Here is a 21440-nt window from a genome sequence, read left to right on the forward strand (position 1 = left end):
TCAGCGTGCCTTCATGTGAGGTGCAGTTTTGTCTATTTTCTCCCCGCGTGTGTTGTGTCGATTTAATGAAGAGCATAACACAATATATCAGAGAGGTATTTTACCGTAAAAAAGGAGAGATTGTGTGATAGGATTAATATATTTATGCATACAATAAGATAACATCTCAGTTCTGATGATTTTTCGCATGAACTTAAGCATAAATGAATTCACTTATTTCACATCTAAATGCTTCCACATTAAAGATAAGAAAGGTAGCATCAAATCTGGCTAGTACTTATTTAAATTAAAATAACAAATTTATAAACATTATAAGGAGTGAACTGCGGTTTTCGTCCTTTTGGTTTGTCCAAATATGTGGTTTTAGTCCAATAGTTTTAAATTTGCGATTTTCATCCTTGTGGTTTCATTTCACTTACAATTAAACCCGAATTCACTAATCCCGTTAAGTCTGGTCGTTAAACCCATCAATGTGCCCTTCACGTGAGGGGCAGTTTTGTCATTTTTCCCCTAAATACACCCAACCCCTCACATGAGGGGGCTTGTGAATTAGGTGTGGGGTTTATTTGGGGAGAAAAATGACAAAACTGCAGCTCACGTGAGGGGCACGTTGATGGGTTTAACGACCAGACTTAACGAGGTTAATGAATTCGGGTTTAATTGCAAGTGAAATGAAACCACATAACGAAAATCACAAATTTAAAATTATTGAACTAAAACCACATATTTGAACAAACTATGTGGACGAAAACTACAGTTTACTCCATTATAAGATTTCACATTGGTATGTCCTTAGGGAAGTCTTGTGGATGTCTTTGTATTGTTTCTCTAAGCATTGTTTCTTGCTCTACTAAATTTGAAGGTAATTCATCATATACATCTGTGAACATGTCTCTAAGTGGTGGCATATCCTTCTTTCGGCTTCATCGATTGCGTGTTTAACCTGCAAACGCTAGTACTCTCGGTCAACTGTCTCACAATACTAACTTTTGGTTATATGAATATGGACACATTGAATCGAGTCACTGTTTCTAAAAAGAGTGAACTGCAGTTTTCGTCCCGTGGTTTGTCCAAATATGCGATTTTAGTCCAATAGTTTAAATTTTCAAATTTGCGATTTTCGTCCCTGTGGTTTCATTACATCTCCAATTAAACCCGAATTTATTAACCCGGTTAAGTCTGGTCGTTAAACCCATCAATGTGCCCCTCATACCATTTTTGTCCTTTTTCTCACTAAATAACCCCCGGTCGTAATTCGCAAGCCCCCTCACGTGAGGGGGCTGGGGTGTATTTGGGGGAAGAATGACAAAACCGCCCCTCACGTGAAGGGTACGCTGATGGGTTTAACGACCAGACTTAACAGGGTTAATGAATTCGTGTTTAATTGTAGGTGAAATGAAACCGCAGGGACGAAAATCGCAAATTTGAAACTATTGAACTAAAGCCGTAGATTTGGACAAACCACAAGGATGAAAACCGCAATTTACTCTTCTAAAAATGATTATGATCAATTTACCTGTTTCTTCGCTTCATCATGAAGCTCGAGTTCTTCTATATCGCTCCACCAACCTTTTCTCTCGCCCCATTTTCTTAATCTTGTTATAGGAGAATGCATTGTTTTCCAATGTTCGATTTCATTCACCGATCGATACTTGGTGGAATCATCTGATGTAGAATGGTGACTTACTCTATATGTCATGGCCTTGTGTTTCACCATCACAATATGTACGTAAAAGATAAAACAAATCAGTATTAAGACTTTCACTTAACAAAGTAAAATTAAGACAAAATTACAAATGTTGTGTGCGGGCGGTATCATTTATATGACAAAATACATTCGCTTTTTGTCCTTTACACTAATTGTCATCCAAAAGCTCAGTTAAATCCAAACATGCCAAGACTTAGCGGGGTTTTTGTTTAACATATTTTATTTAGTTTCCTTTTCTAATAATATATTTAATTTGTATTTTAATTATAAATACTTAAATAGTTTGAGTAAAAAGACTTAAATGCCTCACATGCCAAGACGTAACGGGGTTTTTGGATGGTAGTTAGTTAAAAGGACGAAAATCAAACAAACATGTCATGTAAAGAACAACGCCTGCAGATAAACTTTTTAAACGATCTGATTCATAAATTGCATATGTTTAAATGACAAAATTTGTAATTCTGCCTAAAATTAATAAATTGAATCAAATATGATTATAAGAACACTAGTTTATATAACTTTACATAATACTTTAATTCATATAAATTATTTTGAAGGTAAAGTATTTGTTTATAACAAGTGACTTAATTTTTTTTAATTTTTTTATAAATAATCATTTGATTTGGTTTAAAAAAATATTTGATTGGGTATTAAAATTTTGATTTAAAAAAAATAAATGTAAAAATAGTTGTTTGCAGTTATATCATAATAAAAGTACGAATAAAAAATGTGATTTATTAGCTGACTCTGAGTATGTTTACGGGTCTTTTTGAGAGTTTGAAAAGAGATGATCTAATATATACCAACCTCGATAAGTATTGGTCGTTGTTCGCTAATGGCTATTTCACGAGCACTACGAACAACATTATAAACCGCGAGAGCGTCGTTGCCATCTACCCTAATACTTGGAGTTCCATAGCTTTGGCCTTTCACGACAATCCCATCGCCTGCGCATATGCAAGCCATTTCAATGAGAACCGGATAGTGACATTGTGACACACCAAAAGCTTCACTAAAAGTAATATTATCGGAACAATTACTTCGAAATTGTTCGGTTACAGGAGTACTAATAGCCCATCCGTTGTTGCGACATATGAACACAACCGGAGCATCCATAACCGCGGCAAAATTCAAAGCAGCATGAAAATCACCCTTCATAAGAAAATAACACCGACAGTCGTCAAAAAACATCGTCACTGTATAATAAAATCATAGTTTTGAAATATGTGTAAAAATAATTATACATTTTACCCCACAAGTGTCAGTTAGTTACATAATTAACCTCATATATTTAACCTTTTAATTTGATAACCCTTAAGTTTCATTAAGTTACACAAAAAAACCCCACAAGTTTTTAACATGGTACGAATCAGTACATACGAACTCTTATTGACCAAGTTCTCGTTGCAGCATGCGGGTTTAAAGCAACTAGCTGAGTTCTAATTAAAGAACGAATGGAAAACAAATATTTCTACTGCCTCACTCGCACTACCGTCTCCGAAAAATGCAACTACGCATGAATCCTTCTTATCCATTTTTAGCGAATACGCCATACCAACTGCTTGTGGGAGCTGTGTGCTAAAAGATGTAAAGATTAAAAAAAAAGATGTTTTATGAGAGTGTTCAAAAGTTGAAATAAAAGCATAAGTAATTAAGATTAGGGGTGCAAATGAGTTGAGTCGAGCAGGTTGTCCCTGAAAATCATTTAAAAATTTTAGTTATCGAGCCTTGTATGGGAAGCTCGTTTGGGCTTGTCAAGCCTTAAAGAGCCTTCTGTATTTTTTAGATTTTGCCTTTTTTGGAATTCTATGTATTAATTTCACACTGACAACCAAGCTAGAGCCGAGCTTTGGCTCCTTTAAGGTTTTTTTCTCAAAATATATAAAAATAATTAAAAACGTATATAAATTAATTAATAATATAATAAAATGACCCGAACCCGTGATTTAAAAGATGACTCACGTACCGAGCTCGAGCCTAGTCAAGTTCAAGCTCAGCTCAGCTCATTTATACTCTTAATATTTTAGGGTAACATACGCTAAGGGTGATGAGAGGGTAATAAAATTGAGTTTCTTTGACCCATAATGAATTGGCATTTTTCTGCCTTTGCCATGGCCTTTATTGTTGCCGAAGCATTGGTTTGCAAAGTCTTGTATTGTGAATCCACGCCATAACAATATTCCTGGCTCTCTATACTGCAATTTATAATATATAGAAGTATAAAACAAATGTGCATGATTTATATAAATGATATAATTTTACTTTCTAAAGTGAATGTTTGTATGCTAGCTCATTCCTACTTGAGTGACACGTGAGTAATGGATGAAATTTAATAATAATAATAATAATAATCAGGGTCGTCTCCAAGAATTTAAATACCTCAGCCGAGCTGAAATAAATAGGCCCATAGTCCTTAACAAATAATGATATATATAAGCTAATTTTTAGGGATGAAAACTAGGTACTCCGTCTCCGCGAATTTAAACTAGCTAATTTTTAGTGATGAAATATATAAGCCCATTAGCCTACTTCGATTTCTTTTTTGGATTAGTAAATTTAGGGGAAAAAAACTTCTGGATACTAGGTATATGAATGCGTTAGTGATGGAAACTAGGTATTCTGTCATCGCAAATGGCGGAATATGACACCTTATCACGTTTTAATGTTTTCAAACTAGTAATGCTATTAAAAAAAACTATATATGTATCAACATTATCTCTTAATTTTTAAAGACACAATAATTATGCGTCAACCGGTTCCAAACATCATACATTTTAGCGTGGATTCATATGCAAATACCGATAATAAATATATTTTATAATTCCTTTATAAATCAAGTAGAGGGTTTAGTAATACTAATAGTAAAACTTAAAAGTTAAAATTGTGTATGTTTAAATTAATATTAAAATAAGTGAAGGGCCATTTTTGTCATATGCCAAAACTTAGATTTGAAATATGATGGCCCACCACCTTCTTCCTTATTGGCTGGAAAAATATGATGGCCCCACCTTCATGCACCTTCAACGTTTCTCCATAGCGCTGGGAGACATTTTTGGACTCGAAACACTCCCAAAACGCTAGGGAGGGCGGTGTTCCCGTCGTCTTGGGTGCGTTTTCTCCTCCAAAATGTCCCACTACGGGGGGCCTAAAAGATCATGCCAGTATTTTAGTAGAATGTTTTTATTTTCAAAAAATTATATTTTTTCTAACGACAAATTAGTCTACTCCTAAATACGTACCCATTTAAAACATCTATATCTTCAACGTGAATATTAGAAGTTTAGTCAAACCTGAGCCAATACTATGTCCTCAGAGCTAAGTGCTGCAGCTGTTCCAAAATTGATAGCTTCCTCACCAAATGAGGTTAAATAGAATAATAATCTTCCTTGCCTTTGTGCTTCATAAAAGAATTTATCCGTAGTATTTAAGTGTTACCATGCCACTATACACTTTTAGTGCAACTTCTTTACTCACCTAGTCATTGGTACAACAAAGGAATCAACAATATGTAGGGAAAATATTATATATATATATATATATATATATATATATATATATAGGATGAATATTCTTTCGAGTTAAGAAAACCCGTAAATATTTAAAATTCGATTAGTCGTTGGTGAGAAGTGGAGTTCTGATGGAGACCCAAGTATTGAAGAACGTGTCATGTTATATTTGGAGGTCCATGATTGTGCTTCCAAAGGTGGCCCACGAAAATGGGCATAACTTGGCCCAAGAAGCTCCGTTTCAATCCCATTACCAGTCAAATCGAAGCTTGAGACGAAGAGCACATTGTGGCAAACAGCCTATAGTGGTTTGGCCCCTGTCCGAAGCCCAAAAACGCATCCTAAATAAAGTTATGGGCCTTTTTATGTTTTTTATTGGTTTTTACGTTTTTCTTTTTGGGTTTGTGTTTGGCCCATGGCCTTTTTTGGGCCCATTTCGTATTAGAAGGTCTATTTATATGTTTCTTATGTAATTGGAAAATGCAGACTTGAATTTTGATAATAAATATTCTTCACTTCAATTTTCCTTGACCTTTAGGTGGGATTTGGGGGTTTTGGAAGTTCATCACGAGTATTCTTAGAATCAATGTGATTCGATCTTCGTTATCGTTATACTGCTGCATCAAGTTCCCTTTGTACAAAGGTTCGAAAAAATATTTTAGATTGGTTGGATTCTACTAGGTGAAAGAAAAAAAGAAACGGTTTAGACGATCGTGTTTACTACTTGGTGGATAATCTGGAGAGCTCGGAACGAGACTATTATTTGTTAGCTAGTAGAGTTACAATACACTCTTTTCGATTCAATAGTTTTGATATCTTTTTTTTTATTTTCTTCACGTAATTGTAAGTTTAAGTTAAGTTAGGTAGAGTGGCTTAGATATCTGCTTCTTAGTATGTAATTTATTTTTGTTTTCCTCTCAGTTAGGATTTTCTAACCCGGAGAGGTGTGGTTTTCATAGAGTAGATTTATTATTAAAAAAAAATAAGAAAAGAAAAGAAAAACCATGTGTGACAATATTATTTTTTTTTCTCATATACAATATATGTTATTATCTTCCTAATAACAAAAAAATTAAAAGAAAATTGAAACCAATGTTACTAGTGACATTTTGTTACATATAATTACAAAATAGTAACATTTTGTTACGGATTGTGTAAAAAATAGTTTAGGTTTTTTTTAAAAAAAAAAAAAATCATTTCGAAAGATTAATAATATATATTACATAAGAAAAAACTTTTTTCATTCTTAAATAGGATTTTTACGGATTTTCACAGTTAACTCAAGTGATCAAACAAGTACTCGGTTAATAGAAATATCGATCATTACTAGTTCCGACATGTTAGCAGACATCAAGTAACCATCCTCATCAAGTACTCGATAACATTGCACCCTTTTCTCCGACGAACCGGGCAGAAACTTCATCTGAGTTGTATACACGATCTCGCCGCCTGGAAAACCCGTAGCCTGGTCCAACAACAACAATTATTATTAGTTATTATCCTAATAATAACATCTTTATGGTACATAATAATATCTTTATGTACGAATAAGTGGGGTGTGGAAGGTACATAATATTTATATGATTGTTCAATGTCATTATTAGTATTTACTTTTTAGTGAAAATTCAGGCACTTTTATTTATCACATGGTCACTGACTCATTGTCACATAGCTACAACAAGATAAGACCATATGTAACATGTATTTGTCTTGGTTTTGTTGTGTTCCTAACAATATAACGTGTTAAATGATGAACATGAAATGCCTTTAAAAGTTTTGTGGAAGAAACAATAATACCAAAATTATCTATACCTACTAAATAAGGAACTGGTGTTCCATCCAACCACGTGTAACAATTTTGTGAGTCTACAATTATTTTTCCCGTTTTTTTAGGGTGCTGCTATTCATATATCCACAGGGATTTTAGAGAGAGTTTGTGCACAAGAGAAATTCTATGTAAAAAGGGTGTATGAATAGTAAAAAGGGTGTTTGAATAGGCAATGGCTTCTTTTATTTTACCCATTTGTATTAATAATAATAATAATAATAAAACATAACATATTAAATATAGTACTTATTTGAGATACTTTTAGACATCCAACATTGTTATTGTGGCTTAGTGGTAGGATGTTTGGGTTCTACAGTGAAGATCCAAGTTCGATTTCTACTTGTATCACTTTTGGTAGATTATGACAATGAATGGTTTGAGTTAGGTATTGTGCAAGGTTTCCAGTTCGAATCCCAAGCTCATTCGGGTTTTCTTCCCACTGTGTGTTACACCAAAAGTTTTGCTCTTGTGGCGGCACAACGACTGCAAGTGGCTGCCGACGGTATGGTTTTCTGGGAGAATGCCTAATGCCAAACTCCGAAGCAATGTGGACCCGATTAAGACAACATAGTCTGGACATAGTGAAATAACATGGCTCTCTAAATTTAAGAAGTACGATAAACCTAAATACAAAAAACCCAGTTTGTGCACCTCTAGTTTTATGGAAGAGAACAATGCCAAAGCCTCATCAAAGGTTTCTTTTCTTACAAAATTTGTAATGACATGTCGTATACGTATGTAGCCACATGTATCTATACCTGCTAAATAAGTAACTGGTGCTTCGACTATATGCAATAATTCTGTGAGTCTAAACTCATTTTTCCCGTTCCCTTTATTTTACCCATTTGTATTAATAATAATAATAATAATAAAACACTAACATATTAAATGATATAGTAACTTTGAGATACTTGACACATTAGTCAGTAATTTACACGTAATTTTAATCATATCTTAACTCATACTAATTAATTTCAAAATATTTTTAACGTGTAGTACGAGTGCATGATCATAACAATACGATTAATATTAAGCATTGATATATTTACCCGGTTTTTTTCAAAAGCAGCACCACCAACGTCGTCATCGTCAACAGATAAGATCTGTTTCTCAGCTTTCGTGGAGGTGTAACGGCGAAAGGCAGCAGATGTTGAGCTGCATGAATACGAATAACGGAATGCGAAAGTTGCCCTTTTATCATTACTTGATATATTACTAGGAAGATATGAAAATGAAGAAGCAGTAGTTGCTTGATAAGAGTTTAATGCTAGGCTAGTGCATATTATTTTCTTGACAAAGTTACCACCATTTGTTCTTGATCTTGTTAACCATAGCATGCTCATTTTCTAAAGAGAGAGAGAGAGAGTGACTTGAGTTGTGGTGTGATGTGAATATCTTCTGCTATTTATTAATGTAATGCAATATACACTTTTATAAATATTAAATATTAAAAGAAATGATGATTCTAATATATCAAAATATATTTTGTATTCACATGTGTAGAAATGTAGTTAGAGCGTTCACAACATGTTATCCATATTATTATGAGTATATTCTCTATATACTATAGATTAGTTGTAAGTGGTTGTGAGTTAAAAAAATAGAGAAACTTTTGTTCATAAGGAAACTTGAAGAAACATTTTTCATCATATATAACTTTTTATTTTTTTTTAAAGTGGCTATACATGAAAGAGAGAGAAAATGCAATAATAAAAGTATAAAAATGTATTATTTAACTGAAAATGAGAGCGAATGTAATGTTTTTAAGTGTAATTATAAAGATAAAGATAGAGTTACTATTGAAAATGTTTTATAACAAAATATATTTATTTACCAGAACAATAGAATTTCTATTTTTCTGATATATTTATTTATCATAGCAATATAATTTCACATTTACTTTGCACTTGTAAGGATTTAAGTATTTAACCACACAACCTCACGTTTGTGAAAGAAGACGCCACGTGTTAGACTAGTATTAGTTAGTAAAGTTAAAAGGAAACAAAGATGCTTAACAAAAAATTTGTAACTGAAATTTGAAAAGGAAACAAAAAAATAATAATTTAACTAAATAGAAAAGAAAAAAATAATAAAAAGTAAAGTGGGCATTTTAGAAAAATAAGTAAATGTAATAAAACGTATGATAAAAAGGTAAAAAGTAATTTAATAGATTTTTCAGAATTTGATGTAAATTGAATTAGAAAGGTTTCCATGATCAACCTTTCTTGTTTACTCTTTTAAGAGACAATGTAAAACCAAGCGGCCTGTGTGAATGGTAAGGTTATGTAAAAATGTAATTTAAAGGTAGAAATGCTAAAATAAATAAATAGATAAAAATTAAAGTCAGCCACCAACCTCCATAAAAAAGGGCAACTTCCTAAAATAAATGTTTATGAAAACGTTTTTAGGTTTTAGGTGTTATTTAAAAGAAATTCTCAAAATAGGAATTATAATCTAGTCGTGACGAGTAGTTTATATAACCAATTAAAACTGAACATGTGTCTTTAAACTAACTGTAACAAACATATTTACTAACCATTTACTCGTCGCGACTAAATAAGTTTTATGCCCCATAATCAACGTCCTCGAGTAATTCATAAGTTTTTTAGTCGCGACGAGTAGATTGTAAGGCTAAACTAGTCGCGGCGAGTTAACTACTAATAAACTACTCGTGTGGGGGATGTAAACCAGGGAAACTAGTCGACGCGACTAAATGACCTATGAATTACTCGTGGGCGTTGATTACGAGACATAGAACTTATTTAGTCGTGACGAGCAAATGATTAGTGAACATGCTCGTTACGGTTAGTTTAAGGGCACGTGGAAAGTTTTAACTGGTTCTACAAACTACTCGTGTGTAATCATAAACTATTCGTCGCGACTAGTTTATAATACCTATTTTGGAAATTTCTTGCAAATGACACTTAAAACCTGAAAAACGTTTTCATAAACGCTTATTTTAGAACTTTTCCCCATAAAAATAGATTTTAGTAAATATGGAAAAACTTCATGCACTACTAGTCTACTAGTACTAAATACTAACCAAGTTTTTCCAAGTGTTGCACAAAGTTGAAACTTTTTAAATAACTAAAAATTTAAATTTTAAATTTGGAAATACTTCATGCAGACATGCACTACTAAGTTTTTAAGTAGTTTTCCTAGTGTTACACAAAAATCACTCACATTTCTTTTTGCAAGTCAACCAGCTTTTTTTAATAAATGTTTAAGCTATTTAAATTAAGACAAATGAAGAATAAATGAATCTTGGTTAAAGTTTGGTAATATTTCTTTCATATTAGTTTAAATTATGAGATAAAAGTGAAGAAAAATTATTCACTAAATTATAACCAAGTTTCACACTTGTTTGATATTTTAAGTTAGTAGAAAAAACAATAATTGTTAAAAATTAAATTCTTTTCTCTCTTAATCGATTAATATCTAACATTCGTGTTCTGTTAAAGTTAAACAAACAAACACAAACATGTCTCTTTCTTGCATCGTTTACAAGCCTAAACAATTTATTACTCACATTATAGTATACGAGTTATAAAACATCGTAACCTAGTTTTTAACTATGGTATATGGTTGTAGTATTGACATGGTGACTTATAGGGTAGAATTTGTTGCCCATGGTAGTCCTGACATGGTGACTTAACATTGAACCGGTTTCTTTATATACAGTTTATACTTTTTGCGTTATTTGTTGCCCACGATTATACTATTTTAACGGCTAACTAAAATTCACTACATCTACTTTTATATCTACATCATTTGTTTATTACGAGACTCGAATTCTCAACATAATAAGGAGAAACCCATTTCCATCGTACCTTAATACCATTAGACTAGAAATTGTTGGTTATTAGTTAAGGCTCTTTGAGTGTGTTGCTCTTTGAAAAGTTGGTCACTAAATAATGCAGGCTGCTTTTTAGGTGAAAGTCAGAATATCGTCACACTAATTTAATAATTTAGCTTAAAGGGGCGAAAATATTAAATGAAGAGGAAGGCTTTAAATTGATAGTAATTTCATTTATTTAAAATAAAATTTTTGAAAGTCATTAACATGTGACCTTAAGGCATGAGTTAGACAAGAAATTATAACATATTTTTTAACCAAAAAAATCTCAAAATAGCCCTTTACAGAGAGATTCTAAAAATGTCTTTTTTTTTCGAGTTTACAGATTTGTCCCTAACCTATCTCGTCGTCCGCGACGTGATTAGATATTCCCGATGACGTGTTAGTAAGCCAATAAGAGAAAGACATGTGGTCGGAAGTAGTCGTCGGCGACGTGTTATCCAGCCCATCTAATCGACGGCGGTATGTTATTGAGCCACGTCATCGGCGACGTGTTATCTTAATTCAACGCCGCGTTTGCACACATAACGCATCGCCGACGACGAGATAGGTTAGAAACAAAACTGAAAACTCGAAAAATTGAAACATTTTTGGAATCTTTCTATAAAAAGACTATTTTAAGAATTTTTCCAATTTATGACTATGACCTATGATTTTGGTAGCCACCTATTTATTTAATGTGAGTACAGTTGCATTATATGGACATATGGTTAATTGTTTGAATTTCTCAAGAAAATCAATAACTATAACAAAATTGTAACATATGCTAAATAAGCATGAAGACGAGACTAAAATGGTAAATGAAAAGCACAACACTTTAATGATGGGTTTTATGTATATAATGAAAACCAGTTGATATATGGGGTCGTGTTGTGTTTTTATTTAATTTACGGTTGTTTCATGTATTTGACCAAAAATTCAATTGTCACTCCAAGTTTCGCCTAGCGATTGATTAACTTCAATCTGAACGCGTGACCAGCGCCCGATGGAACATTTCCAGGCAACAATTGAACAACAGCTAGCTAATGCTTTGGCAACCCGTATAATACATGAGTTTCTAACATAGACATTTGTTATATAATACTAGTTTTATTTGTAATTTGTCATGAATAAACAAAACTAGTGGCAATAGAATCATATCTTTGCGTTTACTGCAATTGAATTTATCATTTTAAGTAACAACTTATTTAAATTGTTTTGTTTTTTTTTTCATTTATAGAAGCTAGAAAGTGATCAGAAGCCCAGGCCCAGTGGGCTTTCCCAATTGGGCTTACGACCCGTAATAATAGCCCAACTTATTTAGGCATCTGTTATAAATATATATTATTATGGTTATCAATACCTAATATAGATTAGGCTTATTCTCCAAGTTATCTTTTCCTATATATACATATCATTGTATCTTATTGTAATACACACCATATTATGAAATCTCCATTTTTCTCCCTTGTAACATCCTACTTTCGGTTATATTAATAAAATAAAGTTCGTTTATTTTATAGCGGGTCGTTATCGGTTTAGTTGAATAGAATACGAGATGGACTTGTGTTGGGTAAATGGATATGGGTTATGGACTTGGGTTATGGAGGAATGAAGGAAAGACCATGGGCTTAAGCCCATGATCAAAAATATATATACCCTTAATCCTCCATTTAATTCATTTACACATATCCCTTACACCATCCAAAACACACACTTAAGATTCTCTCTTTAGTTCTCTCTCTCTCTCTAAACCGATATCAAGAAGGAAACTGAGAACCGACCCGAGGTAATGATAATATTTTATTGTTTGAGCTTAAATCCGTTAGATATAATCATGAAACGACGAGCCGACACCGTTAAACCGTTTAAGTCATGAGATCCGGGTGGAATCGGGTATAAACCGAACCTAATATGAGCTTAGGGGTCACCCTAGCTCAGATCTGGATCGAACGGGACGAAAAACGATGAGATCCGGGGTAATGATAATATTTTATTGATATCAAGAAGGAAACTGAGAACCGACCCGAGGTAATGATAATATTTTATTGTTTGAGCTTAAATCCGTTAGATATAATCATGAAACGACGAGCCGACACCGTTAAACCGTTTAAGTCATGAGATCCGGGTGGAATCGGGTATAAACCGAACCTAATATGAGCTTAGGGGTCACCCTAGCTCAGATCTGGATCGAACGGGACGAAAAACGATGAAAAACGGTGTAAAACGGTGAAGATACGTTTTTCCGGCAATGGCAAAAACGTGTGCGAGGTTGACAGGGAATGTTCTGACAAATCTGACCTAACCCTAGTTCGCTAAGAAATAACTAGCGAATTAGAGGTAATTCGCCAGCTGATTCGCTAAGGAAAGATTAACGAACTAGCTGTAGTTCGTATCCAATTCGTTAAGGGAAAAGGGTAACGAATTACCCTTGATTCGTTATGACCAGTTCGTTAAAGGAGATAACGAATTAGAAGGTCCAATTCGCTACTTGGACTGGTTCGCTACATGGACTGATTCGTTAAGAGTCCAGTTCGTTAAAAGTCCAATTCGTGTAAGTAACCAGTTCGTTAAAAGTTCCAATTCGTTACAAGAACCAGTTCGTCATGGCAAGTCAGTTCGTTAAGGATAAGTAACGAATTAGAAGTTTAACAGAATGAAAGAATGGTCCTTGGACTTAGAAAATAATGATTTAATTACAAATAAGCCCTTGAACTTTTAAGTAGCATATTATTCAATGATTCAAAATGCTAATGGAAAATGTGTTAAGATAGTTAATGAAAATAAAATTTTTCCAAGCTGAACTGGCAGCTTAACCCCAGCCAGGGGCTCTGCCCCTTGGACCCCGCTAGGGGCTGCCGCCCCTAGAACCCCACTGCCAGGGGCGCTGCCCCCGGACCCCCGTTCGTTGAGGGTAATAATTAAACTAAAAAGGCAATATGTGTAGTGATAGTTTACTGAAACGAATAATTATTATACAGTTAGTCGTGCACAGCTCAAGAAGGGAATAACCGTAAACGGTGAACGCAACCGCATTGAAGTGAGTTTATAGCCCCACTTCCTTGTTATGTTTTCGGGGCTGTGTGCATACTCGATGTGATAGTTAACACACTTACCTTAAGTGGTAAGTGTATGCCTTGTATGATGTATGTATGATGATTGCTTGACGGTGCGTGAACGATCTTCGGATATTGCATGTACCGTCAGGTGGTAGCTAAAGACGTGATTGCTATGTATGATGTAAGATAAGATGCATGTATGAATATTTATGATGTATGCATAATGTACGTATGATAAGTTAATGGTACGTGAACGCTCTTCGGAGATTGCACGTATTGTCAGGAAAAATATTTAAGGACAGGTATAGTGTGAAGCTATGGAAGAAAGGGTACCGGACCCTAATAATATCCGAGGATGAAGGGTACCGGACCCTAATAATATCCGAGGATGAAGGGTGACCGGACCCTAATAATATCCGAGGATGAATGGTGACAGGACCCTAATAATATCCGAGGATGGAGGGTACCAGACCCTAAAACTATCCGAGGTATGTAGGGTGAAACGCCCTTTATAATGTATGGTTAGATATGAATGTGTATGGACGAATGCTGATCTTGATATGTTGTAATGCGTACCTTCGGGCACGTACATGTGTATGAAAAGTAAGTTATGTGATTAACTAGAACTCACTCAGCATAGCTGACTTTTAGTATGCACGCAGGCAAATAGGTTGAGGCAGCTTGCGTGACTGAAGACACATGGCATGAAAATCGAAGATACTGGCATCTCGAATAAATGTTGTGATGTTTTAAAGACTATGTTTTGTTTTAATTGACTACAAATGTTTTATAAGACATGATTTGATGGTTATGTAAAATGTTATGGTTGAAGTTTTATTATTCCGCGAAAGTTTTTGTTAACTCTGATATTTAGAACTGCGTTTATGAGTAAATCCAACGTTAAAGTAGGGCTACCGGTAACGGGGTCTTACATCCCTACATCTCTTTCTCACATGTTTGGCTATTAGGCTTGTTTCATAACACATTATCAACACTGACTTGCTTTAGTGTGATTGGATTATCCTAAGGTAAGTTATTTTTTATTGTTCTTTATTATTATCTCAAACACAAACTTCAGGTTATGTTAGAGATTTAATATTTTCTTAATCTCTCTTAAAATAATATTTATATTGAAGTTCATACATTTTTTTTTTTGTTGAATCGAGATTTATATTAATTATTTCAGAACACTATTTATGAATTATAGTATAGCAATGATTTTAATTTTTGATGTGTCATTGATTATTATTTTAGTGCCTACACCTAATATAAAGTTAAATAAAGTACTCAAATAAAATTAAAAACAACTTTAATTCTCTAATATAATTTGAGAGTAAATCGAAAGAGAAGATGACCAAAGTTGTCTTTTGTTGTTTTTTTTTTAATTTTCTGAATGTAAAAAGAAATGGTGTATATGCAAATTTAATGGTTTTGTTAAATAAATTATTATGATAGAACTTTTCGTAAGACTTGCATATGATATTACTTTATGATTTGTTATTATAGATTTGTGATTTTAATATGTTAATTTAAACAACAACCAAGTAAAATATATAACAGAAGTTCACAAATGAAAAGATTGACACATTTGCGATTAATCGTGATAAAGATATATTATTATTTATTATTTGATTGTGTACCATATAGGTTAAATTATATTTATTATTTGATTCATGTTACCACATAAGTTTGATTCTATGTAAACTTGGAAAGTTTTTTTTGGCAGTCGGTTAGAAATTTTATATTTTCTTTAGTACATAGATATATTCAATTGTTTTATTTATTATCTTATACAGAGTTAGAATAATAGTTTAAAACTCTTAATTAACTACTTGGGTTTAATACCCACTGAATATAATGTGTGTTTTCAGTTTCTCTTTTAACATGTTTGATTCCAAATGATGGACTTTTATTTATCTATATTTTGTTGACCATATTTGATTTCCATATTACTCCACTTCAATAATATATGTTAATATGTATGTTCACTGATTAGTCATGAATTAGTAAAGCATGTTTATGTCTTATGTGTTAGAATATGCATAAATAACTAATATATAAACTCCATATCTCTTTATAAGTTACAATAATTTTGACATGAATTGTGTTACGTTTAAAGGTCTTCTAATTGTTTACAACCATAGTTATTGTTATATGTACATTCTATAACCAAAGAAGTGTCACTTGGTGTGTTTCCTGAGTTCATATTCTTTGAACAATTTATATGCATTGTTCTTGTTATACATAAATATGATTTATACACAGGTCTTCTTACCGTTGTTCATTATACCGAACACCATGGAACAATTTTCGTTTGTTTATTTGGCACATTGAAAGTTGTGTTAAATTTCACCTTGGAGACTTTATTAAAAATGGAGATATTTATATCATGATATGTTAATACATAAGTTATATGTAATTACATGCAAGTGATGAAAATAATATTTCACAAAGGTTGCGATTAGTCGTTTTATATGGTGACATGTTATAACATTATGTCGTTATGTATATCTTGTATTATGTATGCTATAACTTTTTAGCATTTAGTATAATAACTATATGTGAGTTGTGTTTTATTTTCACTCTAATGAAAGAGAATAAAATAAATGTGTTTTGATGTCAATCTCTAAAAATCTCTTTATCGATTTATAGATGGTCATCAGATTTTTACTGATATTTATATTACGGAAAAATAATTTTTCATTTGTCAAACCTTAAATATGCTCCTGAAGTAGCATATCATTAAAACGTATGAAGGGTTTGAAGTGATTTGTATCTATGTTCGAGAAAATTATGAATAAACCATGAGAAGTGTTTGGTTTGATATCATTCCCTGAAGCGATGTGAATACGCACCGATTGTTGCGATCATGGATCTAATAGAAAATTTGAAACAGTGATTATATTAATAATGAGATCTACTATCGGAATTATAATGTTGGTCATGCTAATAATGAGATCGACCACCAAATGTGGCAAAGAGATTAATCATATATGAGAACAAAATCTAGAAATACAAAAGTGAAATCACATGATCGTTTGAAACGATAATATAATGTTCACTCATATTTACAATCTTGTACTAAAGAATCATGATACATATACGATCATAAACCTGAGGTTTATGGATCATGATTATCTTATGGCGTGACCGGTTAGACCACACAGAGTCAATGATGAGAAATTTATTGAGGAACCAAAAGATTTTTCATAATAATTATACATATAAAATTGCTCTCAAGGGAAATCATTTATTTACCAACTAAAGGAGGGTGTGAATCCCTAGATGTTATAGAATTGAGAAAATGGTACACATATCCTAACATGATACAATTTAGTGTTTTGAAAATCGATGCATCGTCTAAATGGTTATCAATATCGCAACTTCATGTTTGCATGATCTATGGCTTAGCTAATAAGATTGCAAGCATATTATTCCAGATTGGTATATTTACATTTGGTTATAATAATGAATTTTGATTCCCAAGTTAATAATGATCATCGGAATAAGTGTTGAACTTCATAACAGATTATGTTCTTACATAAATTATATTGTTAATGACGATTACTCGACGTCTATAATTCGTTGCAAAGGCAATCATCACGAGAGCAAAGGTTCATGTTTGTATTTGAGTACATATGATTTACTATCTTTAAACGAATTCACATCAAGCCAACAAGTTATGATACTTCCTCCCCATTGCAATTGGTTTTTTGTCAGTAACCAAATATTTCTCATCTAATATTTTGTATGTGTTATATACTGAAATTAATCCACCTCAAGACACAAAGATGAGAACACAAAGGAAGTTAGGAATATATGTCGGTATTAAATATTATATATGATTAAATACTTAGAGCCATTAATGAGATATTTGATTATTGCTCATTAGTTTTCACTTTAGTGAATCAACATTCCCAACATTAGGGGGAGATTTAAAGTAGTTGGAAAACAAATTTAGTTGGAATGAATTATCATTGATCCTCAAACTAAATTATATAAACTAAATGTTCAAAAGATAATTCATGAATAAAGATTAACGAATGAATTACAGGACGATTTACTGACCAAAAGAGAGTGTCTAGCTAAGACACCTATGCGAACTGCTAATGCTCCAATTAATAAATGTCCCGGAAGGACAAACGCAAATTGATAATAATTCTAATGCATGCTTGTAGCGTGGTAGATTGATCGATTCCAAAGTTAAAATTTCCTCGAAAATTGGAGCAAGTAATAAAGATGGTCAAGTCGATGTGCAGTAAAAGGTTTCTTGAAAGAGATTAGACATGATGGTTCTTGAAGAACCTTAGGTACCTGAAAACAAAGAGCTCTCAATAAATTATATTGTATCATGTCTACAAAGATAAATGGAATCGAAATAAAGTCGACATCGTTATAATTTATCTATATATATATAATTAGCGCTTGAAATGATGATGAGGATCAAGATTCTAAATTTGCCTATAAAAAATGATTGGCCAAAGTGGAAAAACGCAAACAGGGCAGAGTTGAATTCTCTAAATAACGGAAAGTTTGTTGGACCAGCAGTCCGTACAACTAAAATTGTAAAATGTGTAAGATACAAACGGGTCTTGTATATGAGTTATGAAAATTCATCAAGTGATATAAAGCAAAATTGATGGCACAAAATATTTTGCAAAGACCCATGATTATTATGAGGATTGAGGAGACACATTCTCCAATTGTGGAAGCAATGACTTTCTGATAACTAAAAGTCTGGTAATATAAAGAGAGAATTGATATGCGTCCAATAAATATTGTTATTCAGTTGATACTGAGAGTTTACAAGAAAATCTATGAAAGATTTGAATTTTCAAATCATGTAAAGTAATTTCTCGAGAACATAATGATTGTTGTGTATAAAGTCATATTTGATACTTTACGATTATTGAATATAAATGGAACTCCTGAAAAGTTTCCTAAGGTAATTGAATACTTGAAAGATTAGTTTATTATGTGAATCAATAAGCATACACATAGAAGAGAATACACGTTATGAGTACAATATCTCAATAAACAAAGAAATTGTACAATATGGATTTTGATATGTGATACAAAGTTATGTGTTAATGAGCAAGTTTATGAGCAAATATCCTGATAAAGTGAATGTGTATGTATAATTTGTCAAGTAGAAAAGAAGTCCATGATGGATTGGTAAATGCATGGATTTATGCTTATTACGTATGAGCTAAACTATTCGAACTGAGAATTGAGCTTGGCAAAATCAAGAGATATTTTGATAAAGAGGGAGATAAGTTGAGTATAATTAGCCATATTTTTATCAAAATTTCACTCTTAAAAGTTCATTATAATCACAGTTTACAATGAGGATATATCACCGAGAGAAAATTATGAGCTTTTATAGAGATAATTCTTTTTGAAAGACCTTGACAAGTTCGAGTATATGTGTAATTATATTTTTATATGTTTATAAATCCATCAAAGATCTACAAAATGTTGAGACATTTTACCATGGACAAATTTAATTATTTTAGCACGTTAAAGGATGTCACACAATGACTCTTTATAATTTCCTATCTAAATATGAAATATTATTGGTTCGAAAATACTATAATTAAATGCATATATGCATTATGTTGTACTGTTAGCTATATATGATTATTATTTTCTTTATTTATGTTTATCAGCATGTGTCTTGCTAGGAGACATCAGAATGAGTTAAAACATGTATTTCAGGTATGAAAGTTATATTTTTATATTTTACTAACCCATCAAAACAAGTTTGGTTCGTCTTATTGATGCAGAGAAACACAACAGAATCATGGTGTTTACTAGATGAAGCAATAGAAGTTTTCACTTGAAGATCATACAACATTATTCAACTTAAAGATTCAAATGTCAAGGGACGAAGACGCAAATGATTGACTACAAAAGTTTTGGGTAACTTTCACATAAGATCGATATTTACCATTTAAAAGGATATATAAATCAGAGGGAGACAATACGCGTTGCACTCTTTTTCCCTTAGCTATGGTTTTGTCCCACTGGGTTTTCCTAGCAAGGTTTTTAATGAGGCAGCATATCCAAGCGTATTGAGTTGATAACCAAGGGGGAGTGTTATAAATATATATTATTATGGTTATCAATACCTAATATAGATTAGGCTTATTCTCCAAGTTATATTTTCCTATATATATATATCATTGTATCTTATTGTAATACACACCATATTATGAAATCTCCATCTTTCTCCCTACATCTCTTTCTCACATGTTTGGCTATTAGGTTTGTTTCACAAAAGCATCAAGTATTTTTGTGTTTTGTAATTGTTTGCATTGTATATTTGTATATCCATTTATAGATATGCTGAAATTTTATAAGCAGAGGTGAGGAAAAATTGAATCATAATAAGAAACCGATTAACGAAAATAATCATGATAAAAAAATTGATCTACTATGGTTAAGTCAATCTGATTAATTGATTGTTAGGTTATGGTTACGGTAAAATGTTTTTGTTCATTGACTTTAACCAAACTGAACCGAACCTTGTAGTAAGTTTGTGATTTTACAGCTTTTATATCTCATATCCAGCTTCGAACATTGTTTTATATCATGCTACAACTATCAATTACCGAGCTTGGAACACCACAGTCCACAACTGAACCATTTTCAGCTAGAACAACAAAAAATACATTGAACAATTAACAACCTATGCTTAACCGACCATCGGTTATGGCTATGGTTAAGCAATCTGTCATAATCGAAGTTCACTTATGTCATGGTCAAATATGAACCAAGCCGACTTTCCACACCCATAAATGACACTTGATCTTTTACATCGAAAACTTTTATGCATCAATATAAGCGTTGTAACTGTATTTTTATAGTGGAATTGTGTTTTTACTTGATTTATTATATCCCGAACTTTTATTCTCTTTCAAATAATGGGATGCATGAATGTTTTAAATAGTTCTTTAATCATTTCTATATATTTTACTTTGAATCTTAGGATAAGGTACGAGATAGAGATTCCAATGTAAATGCTCGACAAGTTTATGTTTATTTGAATATTCGAGGGCATTTTACGTCATCACTCATGTTATTATTTTTGTTTTTATAATATGAATGGTACCAAATTAATACTTATGTGTAAAAGTGTAAACAATCTAATGAAATACTTAAAAAACATGTTTGTTAAAAGCTTGAATCAAGTCAGACTTAAACATACCTTTTTTTGAATGCGCTCGATTAGACTCTTAGAAATTAGAATAACATAAATCACAAAGCAACCTACAACCTTATATCAAAAGCCTAAATGAGCACATTTTTAAATTTTAATTGTACCGGCTAAATCAAATTTCCCTAATTTTGTTAAATTTATATATTCTTGGCTAGGGGTGTGCAAAACACCGAAAAAACCAATCCGGATCTGAAAAAACCAAAAAATTCAAACCGAAAAAACCGAACTGAAACAAAAACCGACGGTTTGGTTTTATGTTTTTGTAAAAAACCAAGCTAACGG

The 21440-nt window shown here is 32.3% G+C and overlaps 1 pseudogene; it reads right to left on the bottom strand.

The window, feature by feature from the left end:
- Positions 1 to 776: 776 nt before the first annotated feature.
- Positions 777 to 8405, bottom strand: LOC143566829 (2-oxoisovalerate dehydrogenase subunit alpha 1, mitochondrial-like; annotated as a pseudogene).
- Between the last annotated feature and the right edge of the window lie 13035 nt (positions 8406 to 21440).

This window comes from Bidens hawaiensis, unplaced genomic scaffold (assembly GCF_021521415.1).
Source record: "Bidens hawaiensis isolate Kalapana, Puna unplaced genomic scaffold, B.hawaiensis_p1.1 tig00023054_1, whole genome shotgun sequence".
In the NCBI taxonomy this organism is placed as follows: domain Eukaryota; kingdom Viridiplantae; phylum Streptophyta; class Magnoliopsida; order Asterales; family Asteraceae; genus Bidens; species Bidens hawaiensis.